At 38.7% G+C, this 25135-nt stretch overlaps 2 non-coding genes across 2 annotated transcripts; one reads left to right on the top strand and one right to left on the bottom strand.

Annotated features, from left to right (window-relative positions):
• Positions 1-402: 402 nt before the first annotated feature.
• Positions 403-509, top strand: LOC141635116 (small nucleolar RNA R71). The gene has a single exon (XR_012539821.1). It is a non-coding gene; the product is annotated as a small nucleolar RNA R71 (small nucleolar RNA).
• A 23588-nt stretch (positions 510-24097) lies between these two features.
• Positions 24098-24203, bottom strand: LOC141636710 (small nucleolar RNA R71). The gene has a single exon (XR_012541302.1). It is a non-coding gene; the product is annotated as a small nucleolar RNA R71 (small nucleolar RNA).
• Positions 24204-25135: the final 932 nt, after the last annotated feature.

The raw sequence follows: 25135 nt of genomic DNA on the forward strand, positions 1-25135 counted from the left end.
GTTCCCCTACATTCACTTTGGTCATGTCCCAAAGTTCCACACCTCTCACATACTCCACTTGGAATTGATAATGATTCCACCATAGCATTAAAATGTTGCTTGGGTGATTTGGAGGCCTCTTTAAGTTTAGCCATGGCCTTCTCAAACTTCAAATTAATGGTGTCAATGTGAGCACTTAGTTGAGAACCTAATTGAGTAATGGAATCCACCTCATGCTTTCCTCCTCTAGTAGCCTTCCGAAGTCTACTATATTGCGAGTTATGGACCGCCATTTCCTCAATTTTGTTCCATGTTTGATTGTCATTAACTTCGGTAAACAGACCAGTAGATCCCATATTGAGAATGTTTCGGGAGTCTTCATTTAGACCATTCCAAAATTGTTGCACAAGGAACCACTCGCTAAGTCCATGGTGTGGACAAGAACGACAAGTATCCTTGAATCTCTCCTATGCTTCATAGAAATATTCCTCATCCCTTTGTTTGAATCCGGTGATTTGGGCTCTCAACATGTTAGTCTTTTCCAGAGGATAGAATTTCTTGTAGAAAGCAAGTGCCAATTTCTTCCAAGAATCAATACCAAGAGTAGCCTTGTCTATGCTTTTCAACCATTGTTTCGCGGTACCAATCAAAGAAAAAGGAAATAAGACCGATCGGATTTGGTCTTGAGTAACTCCGATTTGAGAAATCGCATCACAATAGTCACAAAAAGTCTCCATATGTGAGTGAGGGTCTTCACTAGGCATCCCCCCAAATTGACTTCTCTCAACTAGTTGTATGAATGCGGATTTGGTAATGAAATTACCGGTTAAATGTTGTGGTGTAGGAGTACCATTTGGTAGGTTCTCCTCGGTTGGTACGGAATGTGATGAAAACTTAGGCATTATGGGTTTATTTTGTGGGGGGTTTTGTATTGGGTTGTCCTCTCCTTCTCTTGCAAAAGGGTTGGTAAACTCATTGTTATTTGGTTAAATGTCCACAATCTCTCCAATAACTCTCAAAGTACCTCTAACAAGTCTTTTATTGTTGGTCAAAGTACTTTCAATTTCAAGATCAATGGGTAACAAGTTACTTTGTGATCTCCTAGACATGCAAAATATCAAACAACTCGAAAACAATTAGAACAACCTTAAGGAGATTGACTTCCCCAAGGTAAAGAAAGACACAACTAAAAACAATTAAAGAAATTTAAATCAAGTTAACACCGTCCCCGGCAACGTCGCCATTTTATGTGTCGGTTAAAACTCGTCGTCAAAAGCTACCTAACCAAAACAATATTTATAACTTCACAAACTACTCTTAGCAAAGAGGTAAGTAAAGGTCGGATCCCAAGGGACGAGTATTGATGTAGGATTTTCAATGGCAAATGGTTGTGTCTTAGGGTGTCACAATTAGGGTTGAGATAGGAGATCAACTAAACTAATCAACAATATAAAAGCGAGGTAATAAAAACAAGCAAGGTAATTAAAATGAGATGTAATCAATTGATTGAAAGCAGTAGAGTGTCATGGGTTCATAGGGGATTCATGGGAGTTGATCATACAGACATGTTCTCTACTAGATGCAAGGAATTATTGTTGTGATGGGATCGAGTTGGTGTATAAGCTTACAATCCCTAAGAAGGTTTGGGTCCCGGAGCCAAATCGATTAGATTGTAAAACACCTACAAGTCGACTTAGTCCTTCCTATTAAACTATATGCATGGTCTAATGAGACTCGAGTTGGTGTATAATCTTACAAGTCTCATTCAAAATATAGGTGATGGATAAAAAAATGCAAGGATTCATAGGCTCGCATTTCATCAAACATAACATGTGCATAAGTTGAAATCACAACAAGCAAGCAAATTAACTATGAAAACATGTTAGATTAATCATGAATAAATCCCTATGTTGGCTTCCCCTAATTCCCCAGTAACCCTAGTTAAGGAAACTACTCCCTCATTATCACATTTAACATGATAACAAGGTTGTCAATCATACTAGCAAAGCAAAACATGATGAATAAATGAAAATGATTAACAATAATTAAACAAGGTTAAGAGAGAATTACACCTATGAAGATGATTCCAAATAATAAAGCAAAGAATAATAGAAGTACTTGATGATTGATGGAAGGTTTTCAATCCTCGAAATAAACCCAAATAATCTTATAATTACCCAAAATAAATGAAGAACAATAGAGAAATTAAGGAAAGATTATGTATCGAGATTTGTATTAAGACTAGATTAAAAGTTGATTATAATATTAAGGAATGATTAAAACTTTATTAAGAAAGTATTAAGAGAGCATGCTAATCTAAGTAGTACAATGGGGTATTTATACTAAAGATTAGGTACAAGGATTAGGGTTACTAAGGGCTTAAATGACTATTAAGTCCTTAAGAAAAGTTGAGGAAATGCTCCTCTCGAAGGAAATGAGCATCTCCGTTTTGTTAGTCTTTGCACGATCCGTACGTCTTGGGACGTGGCACGGGCTCTCTGGACTTTGATCCGAGCGGGTTGTCTGGGAGACGCTCGGATCATTTAGCTACAAGACAAGCGTCTTGGCTGTGGGACGCTCGGATGGTGGTGAAGGAAGACGCTCGGATCGTCTGTGATCCGCACGTATCTCACGGCAGATCGCTTCTCTTCTTTTCTTCCTTCATAATCCGCGAGGATCATTCTGGGGATGCAAGGATCCTTTCGTCATTGCCCATTTTACTTTATTATCTACATAAGCCTTCTAGTATCGTCTTCTCTTTGATGCTTGGTCTTTAGATGTGATCAATTTAGCTCCATTTCGCCATGTAAATGCAAGGTTAGCACTCCTTTCCTACTAAAGAGACAAAACCTCAAAGAATATGCAAAATTGGAATCTAAAGATAGTAAATGACCCAATTATGCACTATAAAGAATTTGAACGAGGTTAATTCGGGGACTAGATGTGCTCAAATATGAGTCACATCAATTACAGTTGGTATCAGAGCATCACTCCTCTCGACGCTCACACCTTGATCTTTAGGCAAAAGAGTAACAAATGGTTGACTAAAATTAAAATGAATTAGTGAGAGAAGGTTAGAGACAAATAAGGACTTGTTTGCTAGCTTATGTGGTTGTGTAACTCAATGGCTAGCATTGAATTTATCTCTTGTTTCCCCGACGAAGAAGATGAAGGACGAGGACTTGGTGTTGAAAGGAAAATACAACGGTGGTTTCCAGCCTAGATTCAGTTTTGGTCAAACTGCAGACCAGATCACCAAGAGTAGACTCAAGTTTCACAATCGTGCAGTAGACCAAGAGATGATTACAATGTGGATCCGTTAGATGGAGCAACCCAGGATTGGTGTTTTTATTTCTCAGCAAGAAGATGGAATGATCTAGTGAGCCCTCTTGCAACTCTAGAATCCTGAAGATTCCTACTTTGAACTCATATCTTGTTATCCTGCGATTAAGGTTTCTCTTCTTCCACTCTTATAAATATTCATCCCTTATGTACCCGGTATCAAATATTCACGAGAGTCCTTCTATAGAAACAGATGCAAGCTTCATTTTTCTGCAGATGATGATTACAATTTCTTGATGTTCGATTTATTTGCACTACGATGCGACTAAGTGATGAGGATTGAAGGATTTTTATTTATGTTTTGCACATGGTAGCGTATCTTCGATATTTGTAGGCTCTTAACAACATGATACGATTTTGTATTTTGTTTCAATAGAATTTGTCCTAATGGTTCAAATTAAATCTGAAGGTTTTTCTTGTGTAAAAATTGCTGGTGTTTCTGAATCGTAACAGGTTTAATTCTTGTGAGCTATACGATTCAATCGTGTAGGGTTACGATAAAAAATAGAATATTTTTTAAAAAAAATAACAGGATCAAAGAGAACGGTTAGTACCATCACAATTGTTCTCTTTGAAAGGTAGAACTAGGGCGCCAAAAAATCTAAAACTCTAACAAAGAGAACTGCCTTATCAAAGAGACTGGTTCTTATATACAACTGTTCTGAGAACGGTTCTAAAAGGCAACCGTTCTGATTGTTGTTACAAAGAGACCGGGTTGACTTGATTTCAACCGTTCTCTTAAATCAAAGAGAACGCTTGGCCACATGACGGTCCAAATTACGTATAAGAACGCTTGCCAACCGTTCTCCTTAATCATTTTTGTAGTAGTGCATCCTTGCCCACCTAAGCCCCGCTCATCTCCATTGAGCGAATAACCCATGTTCCTTAATGTGCACATCCCCCTTGTAACGGGAACCACAAGAGGCGAACCAAGGGCGTGAAGCCACTCAAAAAAGTGACTCCACTCAGCCGAGGGCGCACCTCGCGAACCACAGACAATCAATAACAATCAATAACAACCAACTACAATATCAACAAATGCACAAATCAATAACGATATAATCACATGCCAACAACCAATAACCAACAACCATCTTAACATCATGTATACCATAACTCAGTAGGGAAACCATACCTGGAATGCAATCACCAAAATCAACACAAGCAGCGGATCAAAAGTGTTCCTCTACGATCAACATATAATCATACAATTTCAAACCATCATAAACAATACTGCCAACCACCCCCAAGTTACCCAATTAGGGTTTAACCAAAACTACCGTATTAACATAAAAACTGTACTTGGATCTTACCCACAATACGACAATCTCAACTGTATAAAGAACTCTGAAATCCGACAATTCTAGCCCTTATATTTGAAAACAATGCGAGAGAAGAACTTACGTTGTTTTGTTTTCTTTTGTAAGAGGTTTGGAATAAGGTAAAAAGATAAAAGAAACTGACGATTCCACTTTATATAACTTTTCCGCGTTGCTATCAAACCCGGCCAAAAACACGTATAACCCTACTTACTCGATCGAGTAACTAAGGTACTCAATCGAGTTTCCCTTACTCGATCGAGTTACCCTTACTCGATCGAGTTACCCTTACTCGATCGAGTACCCATCAGGAAAAACCCACTCTAGAATGCAAAACTAACTTACTCGACAGAGTAAGCCCTACTCAATAAAGTACCCAACAACTCATAAATCTGAGGTATTACAACATCACTAGATAGATTGAAGAAGGTGTTCTTGAGTCGGAAATGAAAGAGTTAGTGTGCCCATATGTCCGGAATATTGTATAACCGATTAATTCAATGTGGCTACAATGTTATGCTAAGAGCCGCTTGTAGTCTGAGTCCTAAATGAGTTAAGATTCGGATAGTATTAATCGGTCCTACAGGGTCACACACTAGATGAGTTTTGGGCAATTATAATTAATATAGTTTAATTATTATAAAGGTAATAAGAATAATAAGACTCTCCATATCCTAGATAGTCTAGAATTCTCCTTGAACTCCCTATATATAGAGATATAAGGGGAGATGTTTATAGATCAGTTTTTCTAAAAAACAAAACGTCAAGGGATAAAGAAGAAAGAAAATTGGCCTTAAATTTGTACTAGCATACATACTTATATTGTGTGGATACCGATAGAGGCGCTACACTTGGGGCGTTATTGTGAGACGGTCTCACAGATTATATTACTATTCAAGGAGGTGCGATTTGGGGTTTATTATACTTCTTATTATTAGCATATTATTGGAATTCTTCCGCATCCAAGTAAGTTTGCTAATCACCCCTTTTATTTAATCTTAATACTTAACATGCATGAGGTCTTGGGAATTTTGTAATTCAAATTTGTTGAAAATCATTACAGAACACTTCAGTGATATCAGAGCGAACATGTATTATTAAGTATTAGATTAAAAGGTTGCGCCTTTAGATATAATTGTTGTATCTATGTTTTTGTTCTAGAATTACAAGATTAGGGCTTTTAAATTGAATTAGTTCAATTAATGCAATTGTTGTATGATGTTAAACATTAAATTTAGGATTGTATCATAATAGATGTTGACTTGTATCATAATATTTGATATTATGATGTATTTCTTTAATTCGATTAAAATAACCCTAATTTAATTTATTTTAACAAAGCCCTAATTTGTTATTAGATGCCTATTTTAAGAGTGTCTTAAAATCTCCAATTTGATTGGATTACATAGATTAGGTATGTAATAAACCCTAATTTAATTAGGTGATTAAATTGTTTAATCAGTTTTTAATTTTGATTTAAGAAAAAAAATTACTGTTCACGAAACACTATTCACGCGTGGGTACTGTTCACGGCTACTGTTCGCGGAATGTTATTGTTCATCAGTTCACATTAGCGGATTTTGATGTTACAATAGTGTTTTTCGAGTGTAAATGACATTCTAAACAAGCCTGCATAGCAGGTTTGGCGTTTTTAAGCCATATTCTGACGTCTTGATAGACTTTTAGATCGTTTTTGATTAAAATTATGCTTTTGCCTTTTCATAATTTGGTTTTGGGTTTTAATCAATTTGATTGATTGATTGTTACAATGTTGTATTGATTTATGTTTATATCATTATTTAATGTATATATACCCTGAATAAAATGTATCATCTACCCATGTTATTATGTTTTTGCATAAGATGTTTAAAAACAAATAATTATGAATTGTAGACGATTATGAATCGTTTTTTGGGTTCTTAACTTGACTTGTTCTAATTTATAAATGTTTGTATATTACGTTTTACATATGATGTTTAAATATTAATTGAAGCCTGATGTGTTGATTAGAACGGCTAGGTTCCTTTATACCCTTTTCCTAAGAGAACTAGTGCCATGTTTAGCACCTGTGTCATGTATGACTCAATACTCCATCAATTAAAATATTAAGTAATGCCCTTCCAAATTAATGACTGTAAAATACTTATATCGTTGGAAGTATTGTCTGCCAAAGTAGAGTACTCCGATATAAGTTGAACAGATGGGTAACAGTTACCCACACGTGAGATTTGGTTCGCTTAACAAGGTCATCAAAACAGTTTTGGACTTTGGGGCAAATATTCAAGTCACATAAAATATTACCTGATGACCAGGAGTCGCATTTGGTGCAATTGACATCATCACCTTGATATGTATAATTTGGGCGATGAGCCAAAGCTCACTCAAGTAATATATGATTGGGGATTCTAGGATACTACGCATCTATGAGGGCTGTGTGTGTAGTAAATCTTAAAATTGTTTAAGAATGTTGTACAAATTGTGTGTCTTAAATTGGTTAAGATAATAACAGTGTATTAATATATCGATTTAGTTTTGTATATGTTGATAGTTGTAATTTATCATTGTTGTCATGTTTTTCAAGTGAGTTTGAATCGTTCAAATTCATAGATTGGTTTCTTTGAAAATTGTTCTCAATTAGGCAAAGTGAAGTTTGTCTTCAAAAGAAATTTTATCAAACCATACTTAATGCTAATGTATATTTTAGACTATATACCGAAAGTCATAAAGATGACTATTCGTACCATATGTGTCAATTGTTTAAAATAATGGAATTATTCCCGCTTAGTGAGAAAAATATTTGGAATGATCCACTTAGTCTACTTGTCATTGTTATGACATAATTATATTGATGATTTGGATTAATTGGATATCCTTCTCATCAATGGTTGATGATTGAAATTGTTTTGGTTCTACCTTAAGTTATATTCAATTCATTGTGAATGATGCATGTGACTTAAGCGAATTTCTTACTTAGTGACAATTGAGTTTCATATCAAGAAGAATCAAAAACTAATGTTCTTTGAGTTCATCAGTATAGAGACTTTGAGATATGAGTTTAGACACTGGTAATGGTGAATGGACAATCGTTGTCAAATCCGACTTGAAGATCAATGTCTAAACATATATGGAAATCATTTAGTGATTAACGTCATTATTGTAATGACAGATAGCATTGGAAAGATAGCTTTTAGAAATGTCTTGAAGATATGCGAAAGCTATTGAAGTATGACTTCTAAATGAAGTATGTATGTTATAGAAGTAAAAGTTACCACGAATATTCTACTATAAGGTATAAGATACCAAAGATGGTATTTACATTATTAATGTAATGCCATGTGGAGTAGGATAATGGTAAAGATTGAAATAGATCTATGTATATAATGAGGAAATGCATTATGCGTATAAGTTATTCATTTGAATTTTGTATTGTTCAAAACTAGATTTATTTGAATAATAGTTATTCTTACATTTGTCGTTAGAAAAATGTTAATTCTTTCATGTTTGGACATAAATTGAATTAATATTTTATAAAGAACAATTGTTGTTCTCTTTCTTGTTAAGACAATTTTAGTTTTGTTCAATCTCATCTATGACATGAAATACAAAAGGGTTCAAGTCTTATGACTAGAGTTTCATGCGCTTACAACATTGTCTTATGAGCCAAGAAACAAGAAACATTCAAAGAAGTTCCATGATGATGGAACTCTAAACCTTGTTGATTTGGATCAACTATTGCAAGTGGATTTTGTTTAAATGGTCGAAAAACTGTAACGTGCCTCTAACTTGTTAAGATAGCAACCGACTAGTTTGGTCACACATATTCAGATATGTGTGGGTTAATTAAGTGATGTTGTTAAGGAATGAGATTCTAATACTTCATTATAATTATTATTTTCAGTAATTATGCATATGTTCATACGATGAACGACAGTCTGACCTTTTCAAAGGTTTACTTGAAATAAACTCGGACTAAAGTATAGGTTAACTTAGGAAGACAATCAATATCGCTCAATTTGATCGAGATGGGAAAACTTGAACCAAATTTTTATGATCATCATAATAATAGTGAAATTGTTTCACTACTAGTCTTAAGAAGACAATCTAAGTTTCACAGTAAGAATATTAGAGAAAAATTATTTTTCTTAAAGGACATCACTAACTAAAATTGGTATGTGGTATGTTGGGAATGTCACTAAGATATAACTATACGGGTTTGTCCAAATGGGAAATATCATACTAATTTTATTTTGATGGTGGTCTTTTTCTAAATGATTGTAGAATGTTAAGTCTTATAAGATAAGAAGAGCCATATTTTGATATGGTTCTATCTATGATGAGTCATGCAGATCTCGCTATTTTATATGCTAGAAATTATCTAGGTACACAATTTAAAAAATTTTTCCATCTAAGTCAATGAATATACATTATAGATAAGATATGTAAGGGAATTGTTCCTATATAGTATTTTCTTAATATTCGAGGTCTTTAAAACTTTTTAAAAAGAAAAAAATTTCTGAAATTTATACTCAAATTTGACATGTTTTTGTGGGATTATCCTAAGGTAGAATCTTAATTCTACGACCCGTTCAAGTACAAAGAGATTGTTACTTGAAATGATTCTCAATAGGAAATGTTGTCTCTAAAGTAACAGTAGGAGTAGAATATTCTTGAAAAGATCAAGATTCATAGTAATTCTCATCAAATGTTGATGGAGATGTCTAAGATCCATGAAGAGTTATGTATATACCATCTATAAATAAGCCCGCATAAGTATGACTTTAAAGGAAGCAATAATGATCTCCAATTCAAAAGGTGTAAAGTGGCTAGTGGCCATGATTCCAAAATGATTTCATGTATCATAACAAAGTTTTGGACTTAGGTTGATACCCCGATGTAACACCCCGGCCCAAACCAGTTCAGGAGCGGTTACATATGATAGCTCACCAGGCTGTGTACATGGCCCACAGCCAAGCACGCTTAACTGTGGAGTTCTTTTGCATGGATGACCATAAAAGAAAGTGCACTTTGTTGATATGAATAGTACTTTCAATCCCTTTAAGCACTAGTCATTTAAGTCTATCACTAGACCTGTTCACTTAACGTGGGGTGTTACAATCACCTCACTTGAAGAACGCAGCGTCCTCGTTGCGCCTGGGAGCATAACCGCTAACCCAGAATCCTCCCCTGCTAGGTGAGTGATGACAATGGACAGTATAACAACTACCTCCAGGAGCGTATAACAACTGCCTCCTATCACCACACGGTCGCAAGGTTGCTCTGATACCACTTGTAACACCCCGGCCCAAACCGAGTCGGGAGCGGTTACTTATGATAGCTCACCAAGTTGTGTACATGACCCACAGATCAACATGGGTCCTTTATAGCGCATTTTGTCCTCACTCATGCGTATCCCGGGAACCTTCCCAGGAGGTCACCCATCCCTCTTAGCCAAGAACGCTTAAATGTGGAGTTCTTTTGCATGGATGACCATAAAAGAAAGTGCACTTTGTTGATATGAGTAGTACTTCTAATCCCTTTAAGCACTAGTCATTTAAGCCTATCACTGGGCCTCTTCACTTAACGTGATGTGTTACACCCGATGGTGTTGTAACCATATAGAGTTTGGATTCTCCTAGCACATGTCAACATACATGAAATGACATTTGACAGGTATACGTGAATAATGTAGTTTTCCTTAATGGAAATCTGCAATAAGTTGTGTCAGACACACATTGAGATTCACGTTATCAGAGTGTACTAGGGAAGTGAGAACGTTTTTTTAAACGAGTATGTAGAAGTTAGAATTTTCGATCTCAATAAAATGATTCAGAAGTGTTTTGAATTATTTGAGATAAGGATAATTTTATATGTACACGAAAGTTATGGGAGTATAATTCGCTTTTATGGTTTGATATGTTAATGACATACATATTAAGGAAATGACATTTTGTTGTCTCAATGAGACTTGCAAAGATGTTGTTTATGTACTCATATGACGAGTGGATACCAATCTAGTCTTGATGACTATTATGGACAACATGAGAAATAATCATTGTAAGTTGGTTACATTGATACCAATTTCAAATAGACAAGTATGGTTCCTGATTGTAATCTGGACACATTTTGTTTAAATGAAGATAATTATGGGCTGAAATGGTTTCAAGTACGACACTACGACTAATTTTACAACTAAAATGAGTATTTTGTTTCTTATGAAGCATCGAATACAGTGTGTGGTTTGGAAATCAAACATATACACAACTATATACTTTATTGCTTATGAAGAAACAAAGAGTACATTTGATTTAAGAAACAAACATGTGTTATTGATTTTACTTTATTCAGATAAGGTAAATTAAACATATGTAAGATAGTAATTGATGCAATTGCAGTATGTCCCGTAGAAAACCTATTTCGCAATTATAATATGAAAATTCATAGCAATGCGATTTGTATAAGACGCATTAGCGAGTGGTCTTGATACTACGAAGAGGTCTTTATTTTAGTGGGAGGTTATGTTCGATATGATTGATACGTTTGTATGACATGTTCTTTTATATCATCAATGGTTGATTTTGCATTTAATTATCGTATAATAGAATGTTTGTCCTAAAATAGTATACATTGTTTAACCAGATCACCAAGTGCATGACTTGGTTATGGTGCTCTGTTTTGTAAGATAATGTATTTATATAAGTCTTTAATCAGGGCATAGTGAAAGGGAGACTTATGCCTCATAATGATTAGTTGTGAGTTGTTGATGACTACATTCCGTAAGTCATGATATTGAGATATTAAACCGGGCACATGGATATATGTTTGGAATGGGTATTAGACTGACCCGTCAAAGAACTTTTTTAAGGTTTCGCTTAGTGTCAACAAAGTTTCTTTCACCGTTTGGTAGAATTTAGACCTGGCGCTTTGACCATTCTGTACATGTGAAGTGCTAGTTTTGACATCATCAAACGTTAACCGTGACTGGTGGCTATAAAGGTGATGGTTGAACTTGTCATATAATGTGTGACAGAATGTGGTCAGACAAAATGGGATATGCTCCACCTTTGAGAAAGGAGTTTATCATCTTCAGCCTCTCGAAGAGTGGGAATTGTATAAGTGCATGACCATGCCCAGACGAGGTGAAAGTCAGTCGTCTGTTGTAATAATTCAACTCAGAGATTCGAGAAAATAGATAAAGATTTATAGGAATGACACTTTTCCTACCCTATTTTCATCTGAAGAGATAGAAGCAAAGAGATTATGGTGCCTTATAGGGCATAAGTGCAAGTAGGAGACTGAAAGATTTAGTGTGCCCATATGTCCGGAATATTGTATAACCGATTAATTCTATGTGGCTACAATGTTCTGCTAGGAGCCGCTTGTTGTCTGAGTCCTAAATGAGTTAGGATTCGGGTAGTATTAATCGGTTCTACAGGGTCACACACTAGATGTGTTTTGGGAAATTATAATTAATATAGATTAATTATTATAAAGGTAATAAGAATAATAAAAGATTATTCAATTAGACTTTCCATATCCTAGATAGTCTAGAATTCTCCTTGAACTCTCTATATATAGAGATATAAGGGGAGATGTTTATAGATCAGTTTTTCTAAAAGACAAAACCTCAAGGGAGAAAGAATAAAGAAAATTGCCCTTAAATTTGTACTAGAATACATACTCATATTGTGTGGATATCGATAGAGGTGCAACACTTGGGGCGTTATTGTGAGACGGACTCACAGATTATATTACTATTCAACGAGCTGTGATTTGGGTTATATTATATGTCTTATTATTAGCATAATATTGGAATTCTTCCGCATCCAAGTAAGTTTGCTAATCACCCCTTTTATTTAATCTTAATACTTAACATGCATGACGTCTTGGGAATTTTTTAATTCAAATCTGTTGAAAATCATTACAGAACCCTTCAGGAAACTCCTGGAATGGTCTCTTTTGTCGTAGGCAAAATAACTCAAGAATTCAAGGGTGAGATCACTACAAAAAAAACACGGAAAATTGACGGAAATAATCCGTCAATAAAGCCCTTTTCCCGTCGAAACACGGGTTCCTGACGGAAAAACCGTCAGGAATAAACCGTCAGTATGATTGGTCACCAAAAACAGATTCCTGACGGTTTGTCCATCAGGATTTCAAAACTCTCACGGCTTACTGACGGTAATTCTATCAAAGCCCTTATCTAGGATAGGCCAGAAAGTCAACATTTTGCTGACTTTTGTGATGGAAAAACCGTCAGGAATTATGATTTGCTGACGGATTGTCCGTCAAGAAAGTCAACATTTTGTTGACTTTACTAACGGAAATTCCGTCAGGATTTCATAAAATCTGACGGTTTTTCCGTCTGAAAAGTCAACAAAATTATTACTTTCTTCACGGATTTTCCGTCAGGAAAATTATGGGCATTGGGTGGAAACAGCAGCTTGCTGCCCAGCCACAATGCGGATTTTGCATTGTTTTACACAGCAAACCTGCAAAAACCATATACAACCGTCTACCGCCAAGCGGGAATCCATTTTCATATCGACCGCATGTAACACCCCCGCACACCAGGATGCCTTACCAAGGACCATTCTAGTGTAAGACGGTGTCACCATCTCGGTTTCCCGAGGGAGTAGATCAAATTAGACAACAAAAGAACAAACTTATATTATTAACCTGTCTTTTATAATACAACTCAATACATCGTCTTTATAATAAAGGTACAACCATAACACTCATGACACTGCCTCTCTAGACTGGTAGCGTGATGACTCGATCCCTCCAATCCTTGCCGCCATCATCAACAATACCTGCTAAGCCAACTGCTCACCATCCCCGAATGGATCACCGCAGGTTTCACAAAACAACAACTACGGGGTCAGTACTGACTAATCAAAAGTAAGACAGAATAACAATATAAACAGCTGATCATCCTTTATCCCGTCTCACGACCACGTACGATGAATCGACTACGCCCGAAGGGTGTAGCCCCCGCCAGATTACCCATCGCAATGTAATCCTCGCCGCCGGTGGGTAACCGCACTCATCCCACCTAGTCCAGCTCATCCACGAGCGACTAATAATCCCTGTCCCTTAATGTGCACATCCCCTCCCGTGGCGGGTTCCACGGAGGGCGAACTAGGGTGTGAAGTCACTCCCGCAAGTGACTCCACCACCATCACAACACACCCAAATTTACGCTTATCACAACACCACAACAACACCGCCATCACCACTACAAAGAATACTCCGATGATCGAAGAAATGACAATCATACACAATACAAATCACAATCTTAAATCAATTAACAAGAAACCGAGTAGGGAAACCCTACCTCATCGCAAAGCATGCAAGACTCCCATTTACAGCCACGCACGACTCCAATAAGCATCCTAACAATGATAACCATCTCCTATTACACAACTATACTCAAAGAATCACTCACAAGAACACAGAGCAGAAACTTACCTACATTACGCATCGACGGTGACATAGACGACCACCACTTCCGTCATCCTTTCTCGGCAAATCCCGTCATTCCCATGGTAGAGGTTTAGGCTAATTAATTAAAGTGTGAAGATATGGGTTGATAGGGTAGAGATAGGCTAGGGTTAGAGAAAGAGGAACTGTCGAAGAAATGAGAAAATGAAATGAATCTCGCGAACTTGCGTTTATATTAACGTGTCGACAGCACCCATACTCGGTCGAGTATTGGTGATACTCGGCCGAGTAGCCTCAGCTAGGTCGAGCAAGTAATCCTATAAACCTCATGAAACAAGTATGATCCCTCACCCATTCCTCCCTAAGGTCTGTTTGGTCAACATTAACGGTCAACAAAGTTCTTAAATATCCTGGGTGTTACAATCTTCCCCCCTTAAAAAGAACTTCGTCCCCGAAGTTCAGCCCGCACGACCCTCCCCTCAAGTTTACGCACCGACATTAACCACCCACACCAAGGTGTAAAAATTTACATCATCCTGACATTACCAACCTACCATCTTACTCAAACAAATAATCACCTATCACAGCTACTCCTCCAAACAATACCAATCACCGACCTTAACATACTCTTACGGAAATTAATGAACTCACATGCACTCTTTTGCCAAACACAACACAACTACTATCAACCATACACAAATGCGAAGCAATACCCTGAACAGCACTCAACCATAAAAACATAGCAATATACAACTGCAAACCATACACAAATGTGAACCACCACGATCTGTACACTTATATCAACTATCATAAAAATTGAGTGGAGACACCCGTGCACAGTATAACCTTCATATTACTTGAATACAACATGGCTACAGCTTAAAGGAAACATGAACGTAAATTCCGAATGCTAACATGCCTAACATACATGTGATTCCAAAATCATAGGTATGACTAAATACATATAATTAAATACATACTTCATAAAATTACATAAAATTAAATACTTAGTTCTGCGACATTACTCTTCCCTTCTTAAAGGAACTTCGTCCCCGAAGTTCACCACTAACCACTTCCCGTACCCAAAGCTAATACGTACCTCATGACGGTGACATTACTCATAGACTCTTGTAGAATATTTCACTTTATGACAATACACACTTGTGATTTACAAAGACAAAAATATTTCAGCAACCAAGTAATGTACAACAATATAAATATAATTAATGAGGAATAGCAGTCTTATGCGTAACTCGTTGAGGCAATTATCACTGTAATCAAACATATATCCGTCTAAAACTTATTATAATTACCACGCTGTATGAGTATGGTGCTACCTTTCATATGATTTAATGATTCGGGTCTTCCTCCCCTAAACCAGTTAAGTTTCCGGTAACCAAGCAATGTTATATAACGAAACATTCACCAATTCGTAGCTTATTCCAACAATCACGTATCCGTGATACAACATAATCCATCTGTGGAGCATGTTATAGTATAAAATAACAAAATAAGGTACTAACAACTCTTTCATACAATTATCATATAACCTGTGTAGTTCACCTAGCTAATTCCCATTAGCTCCCTGTTTCCGCAATAATCGGCCGAGTATGAAAGGCTACTCGGTCGAGTAAGCTCTACTCGGTCGAGTATATTTGTATACTCGGCCGAGTAAGCTCTACTCGGTCGAGTAGTGACTATGCTCGGTCGAGTTATCACAACCTGAGGGCGTTTTGACGACATTACCTAGAGCATTCACAATCAACCTGCATCAAATTCTTCGCAGCAAAATTAAGCACAACTAATTCCTAACATAAACGACATTCAACACGTCCCCATACGATAATTAAGTAAATAACGGCCTTATGGCCAAATACAGTCATCCAACGGAAGATACCAAGTTCCGAAAGCAACATCCAAAGAAGAAGTAATAAATCCGACACAAGAAAAAAAATCCATCACAACCAAGTAAGTCCAACATCAAAGAAATCAAACTAAATAGTCTAAAAACATAAGATCAATAACGAGGACCCTTCTCCATGTCAACATCACCACCTGCGTCAGAAGTACCTGCACCTGAGCTCCCTGCTCCTGGAAAGCTCGCCGCCGCCGCCGAGTAGCCCCTCCTAATCGATCGCGAGTTGGCTCCCCACGGTCCCGCGAGGTAGCCAAACTCAGTCTCCTCCGGAGGTCTCCAGAAACTCGGGTCAACCCTATAGCCGTGAAATACTCCCGTATCACCCCCGGTCCCCTCCACTGACAGGCCGTGTGCTAATCGTGTCCCTATGCCCTGGTTAAGGGTCATCTCAAGTAAGTTGCGGAGCACCAAAGTAGAGGAGATCCGCTCAGCCAATTCATGCGGCTGCATCCTGGGGTCATGCACTGTGGGGTAGGGCGAATACTGGAAAGGGTAGCAAGGATAGGAGTCAGGAGTAGAGTAAGAGGGCTCAGGTACAACCGGTCCACTCTGGATCGCCTCACTCCGCGACGCTCCTGAGGTGGGGGGTGGGTGCCTGCTGCTGTCCCTCAGGTACGGTGACAGGCTCAGGTAGGTCCAGGAGAATCCGTGGGTCAATCAGGTAGGACTGGGGCTCAGGTGTAGGAATGCCACAAGTCTCCCACTCAGCCAAATGATCAACAACAGGGAGATGAGCTGGGTCCAGAAGCACCATCCACATAGTTCCCCTCACTCTCCAGGCATACGACCCATCATCCATCTTCCTCAACCATCGGTTCTGACACTAGTACTGAGCATCCATGGTAGGCACAATCTCTACATACTCATTCCTCTCAGGAGGTGGGGCCTCAAAATCTGGCAGGCGCTGAGCTAGGCGGGTCACTATGGCCCCGCAAGCAATGTGTTGGGTCTCGGACTGTGCCATGCGCTCAAGACTAGAGCACACTACACCAGGGGCACTGTAGTAGAATGGTTTCTGACGGTGTAGGTTGAGGTAAGACATAAGTATCATGACCTCATGAGAATTAAGCTTACTCACATCATCTCTCGAGTATAACAAACAGGTCATCATCCTCAAAAACATGCGAAGGGAAACGTGCTGAACATCATTAATATACATGGCACTGGCACTAGGGGCAGGTCTACCAGTCAAGTATGAAAGGTAAAGGGGTGCACCACTATTCTTGGCCACATCACTAAGGTAGTAATCCTCCTCGGCCTCTAAACCCAAATGGTCAGCCAACTCGTCCAGGGTAAGATCATGATCCTCATTCATGAGACGAAAAGAGACGGTCTTTCCCTTCTTATCATAAACAAAAGAGCTCAAAAACTCTAAGGTCAAGTGGGGGTAGGATTTCTTTCTCAGATGATACAACCCCTCCATGCTCAAAATCTTGAAAATCTGAACTATGTCCTCCTTGATCCCCAAAGTCTCAAGGATACTAGGGTTAACACAGTGGGTGGGGCAAAAAGGACGACGCATAAGAGCTACAAAAGCCTTTCGATGGTTGAAATCAGAGAAAATTATCGATGGATGTGCCTCCACCAGTGGAACTACCGGTTCAGTGCTTGACTGACTTGTCTCAAGCTGGACATTAGTACGGGTTCTTTTATTGGGTAAGCCTCTGGTTTTCACCATACTGCAAGGAAACAATTCTTTAACAGGGGATTGACACAAAATTCTTAGCGCAAAAGACGGACTGTTTTCAATTGTATATCGATTTTAGAACCATCCTTTTAATACAAATTATCAGAAAATCACCAATTACCTTACAATTTATATGGTTACAAGCTTTAATTTGTTTCAAATTAGGGAATAATCATCAACAACAAGAAGATTTCAGAAACAATTCATTTTTGTTAACCCTAAATTTCAGAAATTGAGTTTTAAACCATGAAATTAATCAATCAAAGCATACACAAGATTGATATACAATTGAATCCAAGAATCAACAAGTTAAAGACTAAATTTCAATTGTTTTAGCAAGAAAAAATCGAAATATAGCATGCTAGTATACCATAACTTTGGAAACAAATGAGAAAATTGAATTTAAACCTTACCTTAAACTGGTTTGAGGCAAGCAAGAACAAGTAGAATACCCAAGTTTTACCCAAAAGCTTGAGGGAGATAGGATATGGAGTTTTTAGAAAGAAGGAAAAGAAAGGTGGGAGGCGGAAATAAGGAAGAAAGGAACGAAAATAGGGTTTTTGTATAACCCGTATAAGTCCTCTACAAATACTCGGTCGAGTATTGGGAATACTCGGCCGAGTGTCGACTACTCGGTCGAGTATTTAGGATACTCGGCCGAGTGTCCACTACTCGGTCGAGTACCTTTCTTACTCGATCGAGTTTTGAAGAACAGAAGCGATTATTATTCTCACAAAACGGGCACTCGGTTGTGTAGCTTGATACTCGGCCGAGTATGGCCTACTCGGTCGAGTACACTCATCTACTCGGTCGAGTTTTCCGAAAACAAAGAAGAAGTCGTAACTTTTCATTGTTCCTGCAAAATCAAATAATATCGTTCGGAGTTCCGTGCATCCGGCTCGTCACTATTAAAGCTGATTTCTACCACATAAACACATAACAACATCACATCCATCATCGGAATAATCATCACTCCTACCTTCATTCCTCACTTTGCCCTGAAACTATTATATTCTATCCTTATAGCATACTCAACAATCTAATGACAGTACCTGCAAGGTTTAACTCTTATGTCACATCATCTCTAATTCCGTCAATTCACCAGATATACACCATAATCATATTTGCAACATAGCAACTCAACACACAACACATTCATCGTGAAACAAATAGGCTAACTTATCACTGATCGCACATTGCAACCATTCCATCAATCACTTCAACTTTTCCGCACATACATCAAACACATATCACCCTAATAGTAGATACACACAACAATCATCACCAAGCAATCAACGACTCTCACTAGCTACCCTTTTCCTGTGCCTGGCTTAAGTCCGATGGGGCCATGATTTTGAAATGAGGGCGCCTACTCACCCAAAATCTAGCATCGGCTGGGGCTCCTAACGTACATACACCAGGTTCATTTTAATTGACACCCTATATTCATTAGATTCATTGGTTCAGGTTCCAAAATCGTCGGCTCTGATACCACTTTGTAACACCCCCGCACACCAGGATGCCTTACCAAGGACCATTCTAGTGTAAGACGGTGTCACCATCTCGGTTTCCCGAGGGAGTAGATCAAATTAGACAATAAAAGAACAAACTTATATTATTAACCTGTCTTTTATAATGCAACTCAATACATCGTCTTTATAATAAAGGTACAACCATAACACTCATGACACTGCCTCTCTAGACTGGTAGCGTGATGACTCGATCCCTCTAATCCTAGCCGCCATCATCAACAATACCTGCTAAGCCAACTGCTCACTATCCCCGAATGAATCACCGCAGGTTTCATAAAACAACAACAACGGGGTCAGTACTGACTAATCAAAAGTAAGACAGAATAACAATATAAATAGGCGATCATCCTCTATCCCGGTCTCACGACCACGTACGATGAATCGACTACGCCCGAAGGGTGTAGCCTGCCAGGATTACCCATCGCAACAGTAATCCTCGCCGCCGATGGTAACCACAGCTCATCCCACCTAGTCCAGCTCATCCACGAGCGACTAATAATCCCTGTCCCTTAATGTGCACATCCCCTCCCGTGGCGGGTTCCACGGAGGGCGAACTAGGGTGTGAAGTCACTCCCGCAAGTGACTCCACCACCATCACAACACACCCAGCCTTACAGTTATCACAACACCACAACAACACCGCCATCACCACTACACCAATACTCCGATGATCAGCAAATGACAATCATACACAATACAGTCACAATCTTAAATCAATTAATAGTAAACTGAGTAGGGAAACCCTACCTCATCGCAAAGCATGCAAGACTCCCATTTACAGCCACGCACGACTCCAATAAGCATCCTAACAATGATAACCATCTCCTATTACACAACTATACTCAAAGAATCACTCACAAGAACACAAGGCAGAAACTTACCTACATTACGCATCGACGGTGACATAGACGACCACCACTTCCGTCATCCTTTCTCGGCGAATCCCGTCATTCCCATGGTAGAGGTTTAGGCTAATTCATTAAAGTGTGAAGATATGGGTTGATAGGGTAGAGATAGGCTAGGGTTAGAGAAAGAGGAACTGTCGAAGAAATGAGAAAATGAAATGAATCTCGCGAACTTGCGTTTATATTAACGTGTCGACAGCAGCCATACTCGGTCGAGTACAAGAGTACTCGGCCGAGTAGGCTCTACTCGGTCGAGTATTGGTGATACTCGGCCGAGTAGCCTCAGCTAGGTCGAGCAAGTAATCCTATAAACCTCATGAAACAAGTCTGATCCCTCACCCATTCCTCCCTAAGGCCTGTTTGGTCAACATTAACGGTCAACAAAGTTCTTAAATATCCTGGGTGTTACACCGCATGAGCGGGAATCATGAGTAGACAATGAAATTATCGATAAAAAACCGAACACGGTTGGAAGAACGAAGTTGTTACATAAAAACTAAAGGTCAAATTTTTACATGTCTCATAAAACAATGTCTTTTACATACCAACTAAAATACTAATCCATAATCATAAGTTTCTAACATAAGGTAGCCTTAACATAATAACATAAGAACATAGAGGATGATACTAATAATTACCTAGAGGCTCAACTTGTTCACTACCAAAGCCATGCCCTTCATCCGCATTGTCGTCTCTACCAAAAGGGCGGGGGAAACCTGAGCACGAGGGAGGGGGTTGAGATTGCCGCATCTCAGCCAAAGCTTTTTCGATGGCCGTCATCTGCTTAGCTTGGAGACAGACTGTTTTATGAGTGGTGCACATTTGTTCCTCAAGATTTAGTCGTGCGGCTCGCTCAGGGTTCATTTGGGTGGCAAATTGAGAAACCATCGTAGGAGTGAAAGAGAATGATCGACGAGCACCTTTGTTACACGGGCGTTCAAACCACACTTCGGCCACTACATCTCCATTCCCGAATATCCTTCCACGATTTTCAAACCATCGACAGCGGTGTAGAACGAACGATACTCGTCTGGAGCCTCTCTGGAGGGCATTGGTTGACTCATCTCTTACTGATAATTGGCCTAAAAGAACAACAAATAAGGTAAAAATGATGTTATATTTGAAAATGAGGAAACTACAATAAGTATTCACATTAAGAATAAGAGAAATCAATAAATATTAACTTACGTCGGTCTTAGCAGCTCGAGGAGTAACTCACTCCCCCTTCTTGTTTTTCTTGGTCTTTTGAAAAACTTGTAGGGTGTGGCGACTCACCCTGGCAGTAGCATAAAAACATAAATTGATTATATTCGGCAATCAGTAATTCTAACCAATTTGTGAAAATAATAAATACAATACTTACCAATTCCTTCAAAGCATCGGAGCAACTCTTACGGCCTAGAGTATGGGTGCCTAATGTTTTCCCTCATTAGCACCCGACTTTCTATTTGTCGTGTTTCTATTAGAAATTTTTACAAAATCAGGGTCTTTTTCTTCTCTAGCCTAGAGATTCACCCACCAAGTGGTCGGGACCCAATCGGGTTTTTCCTTTGAATATTTGAGTCCATTAAGAAGCTTTGTAATCCGCCTCGTGACCGCCTTTTGCCATTCATCCTAAGCGTCATAGCCTTCATCGACGAACCTCACATGTTTCTATTTCAAAAATAAGTGTTTAATTAGTAATAGAAGAGATGACTTTAATTTAAAAAAATAAAATAAAAATTATTAACGTAAAGTAAATAATAGGTAACTTTCAAATTATCCTAAACCAATTCCACATCTTCAAGCGCATATTGTATAGTCTTTTTAGCCTATTTTAGCACGTATTTCCATGCATTCTTGTACTGTTAATATAAGTATTATGCCCCGAATTGGCTACTTTGGTTCGTTTTGTTCGTTTTGTAGAAATGAATGCGAAAGTAGTGGAATCGTACCATTTTTCGTCCTTTTTGCATGCATTTTGAGGAGACGGGATTTTCTGGAGTGAGTTCCTGCATTGGTATGCATGAAGGCACGGTTTACGAGGCAGTCGGGCACGAGTCTAAGCTGATTTGAAGGAAGAACATTCGATCGAGTGGTTTTATTACTCGATCGAATGGTTTCTACGTCATTGGTTGATCGATCGAGCACTTTTATACTCGATCAAGAAGTGCTGAAAAGATAGGTTACTCGATCGAGTAACTATTCTACTCGATCGAGTAGATTTTCTTAAGTTTTGCTCGATCGAGTGAATTTATTCTACTCGATCGAGTGGTTTGGTCTGGCGTGGGCTTTAATTAGCCCGTAAGCTTGTTTTAGTTTTTGAACTTAGTTTATTTTCTATTTAAGCTTACGTTACTAGGTCATTAGGATCGATCTTTTATCTATTCTTTCATCATCGACACTTATTCTGAGTTTTTCATCTATCATTTTCATACTTCACTGTAACTTGGCTTTCAGGATTATTTCGCTCGGATTTGTGTGTTCTTTACGCCGGATTCTCACGATTGTAATCTCTTTCTCCTTTCTTAATAATAATCTTTATTTCATTTGCTTTAATTCTTGTTTTGCCTTATTTAATTCCTTTGCCCTAATTCACTTTTATGCAATTTAATTATCGTTTTAATATGTTGAATATGGTTATTTATCTGCTGTTAGTTTTGATAGTATTAATAGCAATATGAGTAGCTAAATCTAATTCATGTTTGGATTAGGGGATCTACGGTAGAAATTTGACGATTTAGTGAATAAGTTAGATGAATTAATTGTGAGATTCTGTCACCATAGCAATTTAACTGTATTTTACCGACTTAGTTGAGTGCACGCTTTTGAGTCACCTTTTTAATCTGGCTAAATTTAATTTTGGATCGGAAGATTGGACTAAATAGGCCTGCTATGAACAGTAGACTACCCTGACAAGGACGGAAGTTAAGTTAGTGGAAGTTTAGGGTAGAAAGTGGTCCGGAAGGACCTTTCCATATCCGTCTCGCATCAATTTGTCTGAGTTGTTTACAGTTGAGTCACTGGACTACCGTAGTGAACCGAAATCCTGACATGACCCTTCTCTATTTGATAGTTTAATTCTATTTTCCTGCCTTTATTGCTCTTTCTCTGCTTCTCTTTCCTTTAAACATTTAGTTTAGAAAACCAATTTAAACAACCCCCCCTCCCCCCTATTTGTGACCAAATAGACGGACTTTTACAGATATCTTGCCTCCCTGAGGAGATCGACCTGACTTCCCTAGCTATATAGTTAGTTTAGGTAGTTTATTTTTGATAGGTACACGACAACCTTGTCAAATGTTGGCGCCGTTGCCGGGAAGGCAATTGCCCTATCTGTCTTTGTTTCGTTTATTTTATCCGTCTCAGGGAATTTTCATTCCTTGAGGCAGTTCTTATTTATTTTCTTTCAGTGTTGTTTATGCCCAGGTCAGACAGGTTTGAGTTAGTTGCAGCTGATTCAGAGCCAGAGAGACTATTCAGGCATAGACTCCGTCTGCAGAGAAAATCACGAAAGGAAGACTTGAGTACTTTTGAACCTGAGCATCACCATTTTCTTTTCGCAGAAGACTAGTCTGTAGTAGAAAACATTCCTATTTCTGCCGATCAACCAGTAAATATGCCGAACATTGCTAGTCACTCAGAGCCTAAAGCAGCCTCAATTCCAAAGGGTTTCAATCTCAAGACTGAGGATGGGAATACATTTGACATCCGTCCTTTCTATATCAATCTGGTGGAGAGAAATCTATATAGAGGTGTTGTAGGTGAAGACCCGAGGAAGCACATGGAGGTCTTTACGGACTACTGTTCTACTATCCCCGCCACAAAGAGGGTAACTCAAGACAAGATTAAGAAGGTTCTGCTTCCTTTTTCTTTGACTGACTCAGCCAGGGAGTGGCTGACTAATTTGGACCGCACAGCCGTAGAGGTTACCAACTGGGAGACCCTTGCTCTTGCTTTTTATAAGAGATATTTTCCTCCACAGCGCACCAATCAGCTGAGGGCAAAGATCACAAGTTTCAAGCAGGCACCTGATGATACTTTATATGAAGCATGGTCCCGTTTCAAGAAGTTAGTGAGGTCTATTCCTCACCATGGTTTCGATCCGTGGTTTCTGTCTAACCAGTTCTACAATGGGCTATATGATGATCACAGAGCCATACTTGATGCGTCATCTAATGGGAGATTCCAAGAGAATACTGACGAATAAGGGATGGGCCCTTATTGAAGAGATGGCGAATCACAGTGTTGAGTATGGAAACCCGAGGGATGGTATTAGAACAGTTCTTGCAGTTAATAAGCAAGTTGTGGCTCAGGTGGAAGGCATGAATGCTAGATTTGACAAGTTGGAGTTACATTCTGCTGGGGAGCCTCAGACGGTCCATTTGCTTACTAGAGGGGAAACCGTCACATGTGAGAGGTGTGGTAGCAACGACGGTCATACTGCTGTTGGCTGTCTTACAGAGAAGGAACAGGTCCTTGCCTTTCAACAATACAGGCAATGAGGGGGTTCCTATTATAATAACCAAGGGGCAGTCCATCCCAATTTGAGGTGGACAAGTCAAAATGTGCTTAATCCTACCCCTCCTCCGCACCAGCAGGAGGCGTATGTTCCTCCACATAAGAATCAACAAGGCTTTCAGAAGCCTCCTGCCTTCCCTCCTCCCAATAACGGTGCATCATCTTCCGGTGGGGTGAGTGAGATAGGTGAGCTAAAAACGATGTTGCAATCTTTTACAAAGTAGTGGCAGCTGAGTGATCAACAGAAAGATGCATCCATCAAGGCACTTGAAACTCAAGTTGCCCAGTTAGCCGTGAACCAATCTACAAGGAAACCGGGTCATTTATCGTCACAAGCTGACAACAATCCACATGAGACGGTAAATTTAATCAATTTGAGAAGCGGTCGTTCATATGAGGGACCGGAAGTGTTGAAATCAGACCCGAGGAAGGCTATAACTGCTGATGAGCAGTGTTCTGGCGAAGAAAAGGAGCTGACGGCTAAGAAAGTACTCGATCGACTAGTTTCTGGA

The sequence above is a fragment of the Silene latifolia genome, chromosome Y, assembly GCF_048544455.1.
Source record: "Silene latifolia isolate original U9 population chromosome Y, ASM4854445v1, whole genome shotgun sequence".
NCBI classification, from domain to species: Eukaryota; Viridiplantae; Streptophyta; class Magnoliopsida; order Caryophyllales; family Caryophyllaceae; genus Silene; species Silene latifolia.